This window comes from Eurosta solidaginis, chromosome X (assembly GCF_040869045.1).
Source record: "Eurosta solidaginis isolate ZX-2024a chromosome X, ASM4086904v1, whole genome shotgun sequence".
Taxonomy (NCBI): Eukaryota; Metazoa; Arthropoda; class Insecta; order Diptera; family Tephritidae; genus Eurosta; species Eurosta solidaginis.
In genome coordinates, this window is record NC_090324.1 from 166,642,708 (window position 1) to 166,658,833 (window position 16,126).

General features: G+C 34.8%; 1 long non-coding RNA gene across 1 annotated transcript in view; it reads left to right on the plus strand.

Moving 5' to 3' along the window:
* Window positions 1-13,891, plus strand: part of LOC137234181 (uncharacterized) — a 771,296-nt gene extending 757,405 nt beyond the window's left edge. Inside the window, exon 3 of the long non-coding RNA XR_010947721.1 lies at window positions 13,517-13,891. This is a non-coding gene — a long non-coding RNA (uncharacterized lncRNA). The remainder of the gene's footprint in view (window positions 1-13,516) is intronic.
* The last annotated feature ends 2,235 nt before the right edge of the window (window positions 13,892-16,126 follow it).

The window sequence follows — 16,126 nt, forward strand, 5'->3', positions numbered from 1 at the left end:
ATCATTTCTACATAGTTTCCTGGATCCGTCGGAACTCTCGACGGGGTAATTTCGGGACTATTTCCGGATCATTTGGGGTACCTACCGGGATCACATCTGGATGGTTTTTGGTATCCGTCCGGGATCCCGTCGCAATCATTTCGGGACTTTTTCGGGATCATTTGGGGTACCTACTGGCATCATTTCTGGATGGTTTTCGGTATCCGTCCGGGATCCCGCCGGGGTCATTTCGGGACTTTTTCGGGATCATTTGGGGTACCTATCGGCATCATTTCTGGATGGTTTTCGGTATCCGTCCGGGATCCCTTCGGGGTCATTTGGGACTTTTTCGGGATTTTTTGGGGTCCTTTCCGGCATCATTTCTGGATGGTTTTCGGGATACCGTCGGTTTAATTTCAGGGCATCATTTCTGGATGGTTTTAGGGATCCGTCCGGGATCCCGTCGGGGTCATTTCGGGACTTTTTCTCAATTAATTCGGGATCATTTGGAGACCCTTTCGGTATCATTTCTGGATGGTTTTCGGGATCTGTACGGGAACCCATAAGGGTAATTTCGGGACATTTTCGGGACTATTTCTGAATCATTTTGGGACCTCTCCTGGTTGATTTCTGGATGATTTTCGGGATCTGTCCTGGAATTTTAGTATCATCTTGGGACTCTTCCGGGATCATTTTAGGTCTCTTCGCAACCGGTAGTTCAGCACACATGCGTTGTTAAATTATGAGCTTTTATGGCCGTGGATTTGCTGCTAATTACTCGTAATTAAAATTGGGTATGTTTTATCTTCAATCTAATACAGCTTTTTCGTGCTATAATCGGGTAAGGAACTGTTATAACTATAATTACACCTTTTGTAATATTTTAACCAACTAAATGCCCGAAAAAGCAACACTAGTTTCGTCTAAAAAATTCTCTTTGGTTTTAGCTAATTGTAGTTTCACTCCTTTGTTCTATGAGTAGTAATTCTTTCACCCCTTTCATATCAGTTAATTTAATTTAAAAACAAAATGTATTTTTTTAATTCGAAAAGCTGTATTGTACTATTCATGAAAGCGTGCCTTTCTAATTTGCCGATGCCGTCTAGACGTTTCGAACTGCTGTACATATCTCCTACTTGTAATTAGCTATATACATGTATATTTGTAGTTTATGCGTTTCTCTTAATCATATGCGTGTGTATGTGTAGCAACTCTTCGGCTGTAAATGATGATTGATGTGTTTGTGAACACAGTGTGGCTCGCTTCAATGTTTTTGTGTTGGGAGTTTATTACTAGTGATAGTAATATTCGTCACAATATGTACATATGTCGGAGGTCAATACAACATTAAAACAAGAAAATGAAGGCTATTGCGTTAGTACGATCATAATATTAATTGTTTGTATATTCTTGGAAAATCAGATATTGGAGCTGTAAAATAGGAAAAAATATGTATATTTTTTGCCTTTTTTCAGTAAGTAATTCGAAACCATATTCCGACATTTAAAAAACTGAAAAAATGTGTGCGTAAAAATAGTTCATTATAAAATACTTATATGTAACTTCAAAGCACAGTAAAATATTCAAGTTTTTTTCCTGCTGACGACGCACAGTGGCATTTTTGCATGATTTAGACGCGAAAAATTAATAACTAACTGAAAAATGAATATATTTCATTCAAACCAAGTATATATGTTTGTATTCCTTACCCCCCCCCCCCCCCCCCCCCCCACTTTAACTTTAACTTTAACTTTCACTTTCACTTTCACTTTAACTATAACTTTAACTTTAACTTTAACTTTCACTTTAACTTTAACTTTAACTTAAACTTTAACTTTAACTTTAACTTCCACTTTAACATTCACTTTAACTTTAACTTTAACCTTAACTTTAACTTTAACTTTCACTTTAACTTTAACTTTAACTTTAACTTTAGCTTTAACTTTAACTTTAACTTTCACTTTAACTTTAACTTTAACTTTAACTGTAACTTTAACTTTAACTTAAACTTTAACTTTAACTTTCACTTTAACATTCACTTTAACTTTAACTTTAACTTTAACTTTAATTTTAACTTTAACTTTAACTTTAATTTTAACTTTAACTTTAACTATTTTTGTTGTTTACGGCCTTTGAATTATAACTTTTTAAATAAAAACGAGCTCTAGGCCAAATAATTGTATATTCTTAATAAAACACAGTACGTGAATTTTTGATATACAATTATATTATTTAATTTGTCGATATTTCGACTTCAGTCTGAAGTCATCATCAGGACTAGGTACGAAAAGAAAAAACATACATATTAAAATCATAAAAATACAAAAATTGGACAAGTACAGAACTTACATTGTTGAATGCAATATGTCGACTAGTGTAACAAAAATATAAGTTTACGAACAGTGCAAAGCAAATAACAATAAAAAGTAAATAACACAAAGCCATTATCATAAACCAAAATTGAACATAAGCAGAAAGTTATCTAATGAGTAGTGAGCGCCGCTCAAGTGATATCAGCTGCAGCCTGCAGGTGAACTCTTTGGTAAACAATGGGAGATGCACTTATCTATTATTGTTGTTGTTGTTGATCAGCTGCCTAAAGGCAGAGGCAATACCAATTGTATCAGATTTGAAGTTCATGCGTTTGTCGCTGGGTGTGTTTATGATGTGCAGCATCTCTAATATGTAGCGTTTGTTGTAATTCCTCTCTTGCTGTAGAATTTCTACATTTTCTAAATTGGGAGAGTGTCCAGTTTCTCTGCAATGCTGTGTTAGCGCCGTTTTGCCATCATTAGGGTTGTTGCGATTTTTAATATTCGTTTTATGCCCGGAAATCCTCGTTTTTAGTTTCGATTTAGTAGTCCCCACATATAATTTGTCGCATACGTGGGACCCGTCACCATTACCTAGAATTTTATATATCAAGTCCGATTTCTCATATTTATCTATTCTGCTTTTGGTATTACTGAAAATTTGTCGCAACGTATTATTGTAGGTAAAGACTAAATTACATTTCTCTTTGTCATAAATATTTGAATATTTCATTCTGTTAGACAGGCCTGACACATATGTAGTCGATTTATATATTTTATTATTTTCGGCATTTTTCCTCGCAGTGGGTTTCTTATAATAATCTCTTATAAGGTTTTTTATTTTGCGTGTTGGAAATTCATTATTTTCTAGAACATTTATTATTATTTTAATGTTTTCTTTATGATAAACTTCATCGCTGATGGAGAGAACTCTGTGGATAAAATTTCTGGCCGTATTGACTATTGTAGATTTGTCATGTTTAGAATTAAAGTTAATTAATCTACCTGACGCAGACCTGACAAGAGTATCGAGAAACGGTAGTTTTCCATCCTTCCCCCCCTCAATTGTAAATTTAATACTCCTGTTGTATCCATTTAGAATATTTAGCAATTCTTCCACCGTATCAGTTTTTACAATTGCGAAAAGGTCATCGACGTATTTGGTAAGCAAACGTGGCTTATAAGGGGAGTCATCTTCAAATTTCTCCAGTAATTCTTCCATTACAATGTCTGCTATGACGGGGGATGCTGGGGAACCCATGGGCATACCGCAACGTTGCTCATAAATTTTATTGTTTAATTTAAAATATCTATTATCTCTAATGCAGAAACGAACTACTTCTAGAAAAAGTTCTTTTGTGAGTGTGGTGTGGTTCTTTATCTGGTTCCACTTGGATGCTATAATTTCTAAGGCATGATCTACGGGAATGCTGGGAAAAAGTGAGATAACATCAAATGACACGAGACTCTCATCATCATATATGTATGTATCTTTTATTTTGTTTTTAAATTCAATTGAGTCTTTTACGTTATATTTGGACGACTTGGTTATGTTTGTGAGAATATTAACCACATACCTGCATAAATTGCACGAAGGGGAGTTGACAGACGAACAAATAGGTCTCAATGGGATATCTGCTTTATGAATTTTGGGCAGGCCATATAATCTAGGCGCATTGGACGTTTTGCTTATTAGTTTATATTTCTCTTTTAAATCTATAACTTTGTTTTTAAACAATTTTCCTACAATCTCGTTATTTTTGTCTTGTAAAACGAGATTGTAGACAAATTGTTTAAAAACATAGTTATAGATTTAAAAGAGAAATATAAACTAATAAGCAAAACGTCCAATGCGCCTAGATTATATGGCCTGCCCAAAATTCGTAAAGCAGATATCCCATTGCGACCTATTTGTTCGTCTGTCAACTCCCCTTCGTACAATTTATGCAGGTATGTGGTTAATATTCTCACAAACATAACCAAATCGTCCAAATATAACGTAAAAGACTCAATTGAATTTAAAAACAAAATAAAAGATACATACATATGTTACAGAGAATCAGTAGTAAGCTCTTAAATAAAACGCGCAAGTGAATGTACAAAAGGTTTAATTCAAACTGATAACTTCAATATGTACAAAGTAATGAATGTTGCGTACCACAGCTACTGTGGTGTAAAACTCAAATTGACATTTTATATGCAATGTTGCCACACAGGACAAATATTAATCTTATTATTTGAACACTTCTTCTTAAGGTTAAATATTTGTTTCAAAAAACTAAATTTAATTTATTTTAACCCAAGCAAATTTACAAAATGACAATGTTTTTTCTTGTTCAAACATTTGGTTAAAATATCGGCAACATTTTCATTGGTAGAAATATACTTTAAATAAATTTCATAATTTTCTACTTTTTCACGAATGAAATGGTACTTAATATCTATGTGTTTGGTCCGTTTATGATGAACTGGATTACGTGCTATATGCTGCGCACTGACATTGTCACCATAGAGAACCATTGGAGCTGTATTCGACCAACCTATTTCATTTAATAATCTTTGGATGAAAACCGCTTCCTTCGTTGCTGTTGCTAAAGCCACATACTCGGCTTCAGTGCTGCTTAAAGCTGTCACATTTTGTTTTGTTGAAGCCCATGAAAATGCACTGCTTCCCAAATAGAACGCATAACCCGAATATGACTTTCTGTCGTATGGATCGTTAGCCCAATCTGCGTCAGCGAACCCTTTCACATATTCACCAGTCTTACGATATACAATACTTAAATTCATTGTAGCCGAAAGATAACGCAATACGTGTTTAGCCGCTGTTTCGTGTTCTTTATGTGGATCAGTATTACGCCTAGAAAGCTTACTAACAGCGTGTAAAATATCTGGGCGACTCAAGACTGCTAAATACATCAGAGAACCTATTAAAGATTGGTATTCAGTGACATTTACCTTAACACATTTCTCGTCTCTGCATCCAACTTGAAAACCTGGATCAAGTGGTGTTGCAACTTCTCTACACTCCTGCATTCCGTATGTTTCAAGCACAGATTTAATGTACTTCTTCTGATTTAGAGAAATTGTACCTATTTCCCCTTGTCGCTGAATTTCTAAGCCAAGAAAATACCTTACAGAACCGCCATCATGCATTTGAAATTTCGACGCTATCTTCATTTTAATTACTGATATTTCGATCTCACTGGAACAAACTATAAGTAAATCATCCACGTAGACTGCTATGTAACAAAACAGCTGTTTGTCTTTTCTCACATATAAACACGGTTCATATTTGTATTTTTTGAAGCCAATGTCGTTTAAAACTGCATCCAAAGTACTATTCCATACACGGCCGGACTGCTTTAATCCATAAATCGCTTTCTGAAGTTTCAAAACTTTGTTAGGATACTCTTTGCTAATGAAACCCTTTGGTTATTTCATATAAACATTTTCGTATAGCTTTCCATTTAGATACGCATTAGATATGTCCACCTGGTGCATAAACATCTGTTTTTCCGCAGCTATCGCAAAAAGCATGCGTATAGTTTCATACCGAATTACTGGAGAGAATGTCTCCCAGTAATTGACTCCCAGTTGTTGCCCACAACCTTTAGCAACTAACCTTAACCTCGTCTCTTTTTATTCGAAAAACCCATTTCGACCCTATGACTTTTTGTCCCTTTGGCAAATCAACCATATTCCACGTATTGTTTGCTATAAGCGCGTCATGATTGCATGGAACTTCGCCATTCATCAGCATATTGACCATTTAATGCTTCTTCAGGAGTTTCTGGTGTCTCGCTGTCTTCTAAACCATTTATGTTATTAAGTGTTTGATACTGTTACTTTGGCCTGCCTCGTTGACCTGTATAAACATATGCTGGTCGTCCAGGTCCGCGTTTTTGTATTTCATGTTTTTGTATTTCTTGCTCATCACTTTCAGCTTCGTCAGGAGTTGCATACTCTTCTTCTTCGCCGGAGTCACTTTTTATTACATACTCGCCTACTTCATCTGCTAATTGTTCATTTTCTTTAATTTCAGTAGATTCCAGACGTATAATGTTTGTCGGAAAATCATCATTTATATCTGACAAGTCACTTTCTGACGTAGTACTCTTACAAAAATCGCCTTCTACAAATTTAACATCACGCCGCTCTATAATAGCACGTTTTTGCCTGTCATATAAGCGATATGCTTTTGCTGTTTTTGAATATCCGACAAATATATACTCATGGCCTTTTGCTTCAAATTTCTTCTTACTTGTTTTATTAACTGCATATGCTCTTGACCCGCAAATACGGAGATGTTTCACTGAAGGTTTACGCTTTTTCCATATTTCAAATGGAGTAACTTGATTTAGTATTTGAGTAGGACATCTATTGCGCAAATACACTGCAGTTTGTACTGCTTCAGCCCACAAAAACTCTTCAAGGTTCGCATGAATCAATAAACTTTTCGCCATTTCAATTATGGTTCTATTTGCTCGCTCCGCTACACCGTTTTGTTGAGGTGTATACGGTACAGTCAATTCTCTTTTTATGCCACATTTTTTTAAATAATTTTCAAAATCACCATTAACATATTCTGTGCCGTTATCGCTTCGCACAGTCTTAATTTTACAGTCCATTTGACATTCAACATAGCTTTTAAATTCTTTGAATTTTTCAAAAACTTCATTTTTGGCCTTCACAAAATATACAGATATTTTTCGAGAAAAATCGTCTATGAATATGACAAAATAGCGATTGCCACCCAATGATTTTATATTCATAGGCCCACACACATCTGTGTGTATGAGTTCAAGCACTTTCTTTGTTGAACGTTCAACTTTTCGTGTAAATGGCAATGCACAAATTTTCGGTTTATTGCATGTATCGCAATTTACCTGCCTCGGCATATTTTTTAATTTTATACCACAAACCAGACCTTTCTCACAAAGTTTTTTTAGGCTTTGAAAATTCAAATGTCCATACCTATTATGCCACATCGTTGTCATTGAATCAACACTTAACATACTTACACTAGCTATTTTGTTTTCAGTGTACAAATACAAGTTATTTGTTTGTTTTGCTTGCAATACTATTGCATTCTTTTTATCTCTCACTGTGGCCAATTGTTTTTCAAACGTCGTGAAATTACCAAATTCTGCTGCTTTAATCACAGACAAAAAATTCATACGCAACGATGGCACATACAAAACATTTTGAAGGGTTATTTTTTTATTACTATTTTGTAACACTACAGTACCTATACCGGGCGAATCAACAAATTTATCTGCTGCCAACATTACTTTAATTTCATTGGCAATAAAAGAAACAAACGCACTTCTATCACAACACATATGTGACGTAGCACCACTGTCTATGCACCAAATATTTTTCTTTTGCATATAATAGCTACTACAATACATCAAACAATTTGACGTTTCTAGCGCTTCTTCTTTTGTTTGAATGTTCTTTCTTTTATTTCGGCAATCATTAGCCCGATGACCTGTTTGTTGAAAAACGAAGCATTTCCCCTTAAATTGAGATTTCTTCGGTTTCTTTGTCGCCTTTGAATTCACCTCACTTTGCTTATCGTTGTTTGTGTTATCCGTGTTTGTATGCTTTGGTGCAATGCTTGTATTTTTAGTTTTATTTGCACATACATATACTGCTTGCGTGCCCTCTCGTTCGTCTCGCTCTTGTCTTCTTACACCTTCTTCTAGAATTTTCGACCTAATGGCATCGAACGTCGGCAAACTGTCGCGTGTCTCAACAGCAACAACAAAGTTTTCCCACGAATTGGGAAGACTTGACAACAACATAATAACTTTTAATTCGTCGTTTACATGTATGTCTAGCTCCGCAAGCTTGTCGATCGTCTCAACAAATGAGTGTACATACTTTGATACATTATCATCTTGATGCATGTTTAAACGTAATAGTTTCTGGTACAGCTGAACTTTTCTAACAGGACCGACTGGCATATGAATTTGGCGTAACTTTTGCCATGCTTCTGCTGCAGTTTTGCATGCTTTGATATGCATTAACTGCGTAGGTTTTACATTTAAAAATAAGCATGCCAGCGCCTGTTGTCTTCTAAACCATTTATGTTATTAAGTGTTTGATACTGTTTCTTTGGCCTGCCTCGTTGACCTGTGTAAACATATGCTGGTCGTCCAGGTCCGCGTTTTTGTATTTCATGTTTTTGTATTTCTTGCTCATCACTTTCAGCTTCGTCAGGAGTTGCATAATAAATCGACTACATATGTGTCAGGCCTGTCTAACAGAATGAAATGTTCAAATATTTATGACAAAGAGAAATGTAATTTAGTCTTTACCTACAATAATACGTTGCGACAAATTTTCAGTAATATCAAAAGCAGAATAGATAAATATGAGAAATCGGACTTGATATATAAAATTCTATGTAATGGTGACGGGTCCCACGTGTGCGACAAAGTATATGTGGGGACTACTAAATCGAAACTAAAAACGAGGATTTCCGGGCATAAAACGAATATTAAAAATCGCAACAACCCTAATGATGGCAAAACGGCGCTAACACATCATTGCAGAGAAACTGGACACTCTCCCAATTTAGAAAATGTAGAAATTCTACAGCAAGAGAGGAATTACAACAAACGCTACATATTAGAGATGCTGCACATCATAAACACACCCAGCGACAAACGCATGAACTTCAAATCTGATACAATTGGTATTGCCTCTGCCTTTAGGCAGCTGATCAACAACAACAACAATAATAGATAAGAGCATCTCCCACTGTTTACCAAAGAGTTCACCTGCAGGCTGCAGCTGATATCACTTGAGCGGCGCACACTACTCATTAGATAACTTTCTGCTTATGTTCAATTTTTGTTTATGATAACGGCTTTGTGTTATTAACATTTTATTGTTATTTGCTTTGCACTGTTCGTAAACTTATATTTTTGTTACACTAGTCGACATATTGCATTCAACAATGTAAGTTCTGTACTTGTGCAAATGTGTATTTTTATGATTTTAATATGTATGTTTGTTCTTTTCGTACCTAGTCCTGATGATGACTTCAGACTGAAGTCGAAATATCGACAAATTAAATAATATAATTGTATATCAAAAATTCACGTACTGTGTTTTATTAAGAATATATAATTATTTGGCCTAGAGCTCGTTTTTGTTTAAAAAGTTATAATTCAAAGGCCGTAACCAACAAAAATAATTATGGAACGGAGAGCACACCGCACCAACAAAAACACCTACAGGCATATGAAAAGCAAGTATGGTATAGAGATCAAGAAGTTCACAAATCGATACCAACAAAGCACAAAACAGCTGGCTAAGTTGGCACAGTCGATTAAGTTTCTGGTAAGTTGCAGAAAAAGTGGCATAACACCCAAATTCATAAACAACGCCACCAAAAATATTTTGTACGTACTAAACTGCAACACCAACAACAAGCATTTGCCCAACAACATCAATAAGGCTCTCACAAAATTTATAGAAACGGTGGAATGTAAACTCTTGAACCTCATCATAAAAATTAAATATGAACATAAGAAACAAAATGAAAGAAAGGTAAGCACATTACCAACAAAATAAACCAAACTCGTGATGCAGAAGATTCTATCGCGTTTCTGAAAGCGATAAACTCCTAATTAACAACCTTACAACAACAATTAGGAAAACACACACAAAAAAATTCGAGAAACTGAAAAGCATACATAGGCAATCTCTTAACATTAAAAATATACCCCATTGGTTTCATAATACTACGAAAACCGAGATCCCTGCAGATATTCAGTGGCTCCTCTCTTTAGGTCCAAAATACTCTTTGCCAATAACAAATAGTGGGTTCCCTTTATTCAAAGTGATAGCAGAAGGAGAAGACTGCATTTAAACAATCAAAGATAAAGAGATTGAGAGGAATAATTTAACAACACTAATACGGGATCATCTTAAGAAAACCAAAAATAACGCGCCGACAAATTTCTTTTAGATACCCTACACTCGGCCAAAACCTTTCTAAAAAACAACAAAGACTTATTGGTTCTGAATGCAGATAAGGGTAATGTTACCATCTTAATGGATAAGTCGGACTATGAAAAGAAGTTACAACTTTTGGTAAATGACATTTCGGCATACCGGGTATTGAAACGAGATCCCACTAATAAATTACAAGACAAAAATAACGAGATTGTAGAAAAATTGTTTAAAAACAAAGTTATAGATTTAAAAGAGAAATATAAACTAATAAGCAAATCGTCCAATGCGCCTAGATTATATGGTCTGCCCAAAAGTCATAAAGCAGATATCCCATTGAGACCTATTTGTTCGTCTGTCAACTCCCCTTCGTACAATTTATGCAGGTATGTGGTTAATATTCTCACAAACATAACCATATAATCGTCCAAATATAACGTAAAAGACTCAATTGAATTTAAAAACAAAATAAAAGATACATACATATATGATGATGAGAGTCTCGTGTCATTTGATGTCATCTCACTTTTTCCCAGCATTCCCGTAGATCATGCCTTAGAAATTATAGCATCCAAGTGGAACCAGATAAAGAACCGCACCACACTCACAAAAGAACGTTTTCTAGAAGTAGTTCGTTTCTGCATTAGAGATAATAGATATTTTAAATTAAACAATAAAATTTATGAGCAACGTTGCGGTATGCCCATGGGTTCCCCAACATCCCCCGTCATAGCAGACATTGTAATGGAAGAATTACTGGAGAAATTTGAAGATGACTCCCCTTATAAGCCACGTTTGCTTACCAGATACGTCGATGACCTTTTCGCAATTGTAAAAACTGATACGGTGGAAGAATTGCTAAATATTCTAAATGGATACAACAGGAGTATTAAATTTACAATTGAGGTGGAGAAGGATGGAAAACTACCGTTTCTCGATACTCTTGTTATAAAAAAGAATAACCAATTATGTTTTGATTAGTATAAAAAACCTACCGCGTCAGGTAGATTAATTAACTTTAATTCTAAACATGACAAATCTACAATAGTCAATACGGCCAGAAATTTTATCAACAGAGTTCTCTCCATCAGCGATGAAGTTTATCATAAAGAAAACATTAAAATAATAATAAATGTTCTACAAAATAATGAATTTCCCACACGCAAAATAAAAAACTTTATAAGAGATTATTATAAGAAACCCACTGCGAGGAAAAATGCCGAAAATAATAAAATATATAAATCGACTACATATGTGTCAGGCCTGTCTAACAGAATGAAATGTTCAAATATTTATGACAAAGAGAAATGTAATTTAGTCTTTACCTACAATAATACGTTGCGACAAATTTTCAGTAATATCAAAAGCAGAATAGATAAATATGAGAAATCGGACTTGATATATAAAATTCTATGTAATGGTGACGGGTCCCACGTGTGCGACAAAGTATATGTGGGGACTACTAAATCGAAACTAAAAACGAGGATTTCCGGGCATAAAACGAATATTAAAAATCGCAACAACCCTAATGATGGCAAAACGGCGCTAACACAGCATTGCAGAGAAACTGGACACTCTCCCAATTTAGAAAATGTAGAAATTCTACAGCAAGAGAGGAATTACAACAAACGCTACATATTAGAGATGCTGCACATCATAAGCACACCCAGCGACAAACGCATGAACTTCAAATCTGATACAACTGGTATTGCCTCTGCCTTTAGGCAGCTGATCAACAACAACAACAATAATAGATAAGAGCATCTCCCACTGTTTACCAAAGAGTTCACCTGCAGGCTGCAGCTGATATAACTTGAGCGGCGCTCGGTACTCATTAGATAACTTTCTGCTTATGTTCAATTTTTGTTTATGATAACGGCTTTGTGTTATTTACATTTTATTGTTATTTGCTTTGCACTGTTCGTAAACTTATATTTTTGTTACACTAGTCGACATATTGCATTAAACAATGTAAGTTCTGTACTTGTGCAAATGTGTATTTTTATAATTTTAATATGTATGTTTGTTTTTTTCGTACCTAGTCCTGATGATGACTTCAGACTGAAGTCGAAATATCGACAAATTAAATAATATAATTGTATATCAAAAATTCACGTACTGTGTTTTATTAAGAATATACAATTATTTGGCCTAGAGCTCGTTTTTATTTAAAAACTTTAACTTTAACTTTCACTTTAACTTTAACTTTCACTTTAACATTCACTTTAACTTTAACTTTAACATCCACTTTAACTTTAACTTTAACTTTAACTTTAACTTTCACTTTAACATTCATTTTAACTTTAACTTTAACATCCAATTTAACTTCAACTTTAACTTTAACTTTAACTTTAACTCTAACTTTAACTTTAACTTTAACTTTATGATAGAGGTCCAATTTTATGTATTTGGCCTGTTGCTAACACCGAACCTTTTCGAACCTTTTTTGACAAATATCCGTTACGGTTTTTTTTTGATTTAGTCGCCAAGCCCACGATAAAATCTATGCAATAGCTTAAAAATATTTTAGCTTTTGTTTCACCACAAAGTTTTATTTAATTTTAAACCACGCGTTATTTCACTTCTGTAAATTGCACTATTTAGCGCGACATCAACAACTCACAGTTTGACAGCATATTATTCAATGAAGGACAATAATTTTAAGAAATGATAAAACCGTTATATACTGTGGACATTTTAAAAACAAACTGCATTCAAATTTAAAAAAAATATGACTTGAAAATTTTTCCTATTTCGCGTCCAAACCAAGCAAAAATGCCACTGTGCGACGCCAGCTCGTATCAGCTAAAACGTTCGCGATGTCATCTGCTAAAGGTAGAAATCTCCTCTTTTTAGTAGTGTTCTCCAACAACAAGAACAACTGATTCAAAAGTTTCGAGTCTCTACTTTAATGGAAATTTGGGTACAAAAAATGAAAAGATCTTGACAACCAAGAAATCAAGTCAGTAACATAAGTGTATCCCTCACGAAAGCCATCAATTAAGTATATTTTTATTTTTTAGATTCAAAATTTACCATTGGAAATTTTAATTTATAAAAGTCCAAACACTTTATTTTTACAGTCATCGATATCAACATAAAAAATTGGTTTGCTCTATGCCACGAAATATGTATGCTGTTTTGAATCACCTTGTATGTACATATATCAATGTTGTTTTAAGCAAAATATCAATACAAGAGTGTTCATGTAGACAATAAACATTTACTGTTTTGTTGTTTCGAAATTTTTTCAGGGCCTGAACAAAGGAAAACGTTGTACCTCGTAAATATCGCAATATAGTTTGACTGATGTATTCAAAACTTGTCAATATTTAATCTACCTAAGTACCTCTGCAATTAAATACAGTTCAGTATCAAAGTTAAATGAATACTTGAAATATTTTCAAAATAATACGTGTGCTCATGCATGAATAGTCTTTTCTACATTCCAAAGCCAATAACAACGGATTTATAAGCTCGATTCTGAGTTAAGGAGAATACTAGAAAAATGTATACCTCAAATTCAAAAAAACGCGCATCCAAGGGATTTGTTGAAGCTCAGGAATCATCCGTTAATGCTTCTTCAGAGGAAAATGAACTCCAACCAGGACGTAGTATTTGTTATCAACTTAATGGTGAGTTGAAATAATATATGCGCTAGGGTTTGGCTTATTTGTATTTCGGCAAAAAGTTTCCGTTAATGAAAGCCTTAGTAGCTTAAAATGTTCGCTTTATTGTGATATAGAGATATGTGAAAATTCAATTAAATCTAAAAGGTTTAGAGGTGACGACAAGAGCTTTAATTTACATAAATTCGTGTACAAAAAAATTAATAAAATATAACACCGGCATGTTTAGTTGTTCTCGGTTTAAATATGTAAATACTGAACCAAATTTAAAACACGGATCACTTGCATTTCATACCTACAAAAAAAATATTTTTTATTTAATATATAGTGGGTGTGGGTCATCAACCCCTTTTATGTTTTGTAGACATTTTATTTATTTTAGGAGTAAATGAGACATACATTCGTATATAAAATTTGAATAATTTTGAGGAGGAGCAAGCATAGAAAGCCACAAAGTCAGTGTGTTGAACAAGATGGGAAAAGAACCCATGTACGAGTATGCCAGGTTCTTCCCGCCTTCGCTAACTACATAAATACATGTGTGTGTTGACACGTACAATATATGTTTCAGTAAATAAAAATTAATGTTTATGCGTATTTACTTACGTTATCTTCTGCCTGTTTAACGCACCATAGACGAAGAGAACATGTATCCAATCCACGGTTTAGCTCGAGTTGTTTACGCTTCTGTAGAGAGAAGTACCTTGAATTTTTTTTGTTTTCTTTCTCTTTATTTTTGTTATTGGTATTTTTTTTACATATTGTGTATTCTTATCTTAATTAACATTTTTTATTTATTTTTTTCATAAGTATTCTTTAGAAGTAGTATAACACCGTGGTTGCAACGGTTGAAGAGACTTCGTCTTCAATCGGTCTCTAAGCATGGGTTAACTATAAACGTAATATTCATTCACCGCGAAGTTGTTATTTGGACGGTTGAAGAAGCCTAGTCTTCAATCCGTGCCTCAGCATGGACTAAATACGTGGGTAATTATCGTTCGCTCCGATGTTGTCATTTTGGCGGTTGGAGACGCCTTGCCTCCAATCCGTGCATATGATAAGACGTCTCGTTTCTTTAAATGCATCTGGTTTGCCATCCGCTTCTCTTTCGGCTCGTTTTATTACCCAGTCCCTTCTTCTGCGGCGCAGCCTTTCCAGACTTCTTAACCACTTATTGTGCCTGCGATGCCATCGCACGCTTCCCTCCATTTTTCGATATTTTGGAGCATATGATCCTGCGCAATCTACATCCGAAGTCGTAAGAGCATTCAAAAAGGCGTAGTACACGTCCTCTATGGTTTTGCCTCCGCTGTGGGCGCATATGTTATTGTCTTCAAGTTTAAACTGGTAACGGTATTTCATAAAACATCCGTTGGCGGTTAAGAATTGAGTTAAGTAGAAATCTACTTCCCTGTGCGTTGGTGTAAGTCAGTGCTTTAGGAAGGGGATGCACTGATTTGTCCAGATCCCTTTTTCCGAGGTCGACAAATACTTTTAATACAAAGGCGGAGTTTAAATACAGGCCCTAAGCAAACAACAACAAAATGGTAAATATAATTCAAAAGAAACATTAACGATATCAAAGGAACTATAAATAAATTTCAAGCTACACCAAAAAATCTGAGCTTAAACCTATTATAACTTTTTTTCAACGTGCAGAATATCTAAATTAGTCCCAAAATTTGTTGGAAGCTCAACTTGTTGTAGCAAATTATTTCTTTTTGACCAAGACATAAAAACTCTGTTGGCAAAAGGTCCAAGTTCGCGCAACCAGTCGAAAATAAAAGTTTTCCATTATTTTAATATTTCGCGGATGGTGTGGATTTAGTTGAATGAGTCGCAGCAAAAGAGGAACAAGAAGAGGCGCAAAAAAGTTCTCACAACTTGTGAAAACACACACATCATTAAATAAATATACTGCTGTAGATAACGCAATATAGAATACAATGAAGCGGACGCGGCGTTTTCTGAGCAAAACTAAAAACATTAGGATTTCAATATCGGGCCAAGGAAACCAAATTTCTATCCTGCTACTTTTAATTTTTCTTGCAAATTGGTAGGACGGGGCCTACATTTTTACGCTGACTCTGAACGGCATCTGCGAAAAAATAGGTTTTCACCGAGAAGCTTTTCATGGCAGAAATAAACTCGGAGCGTTTGCCAAATCACTGCCGAGGGGCGACCTTCGAGCATGAACCCTTAATATTCGGTGTGGTAGGCGGAGCACGCTACCAC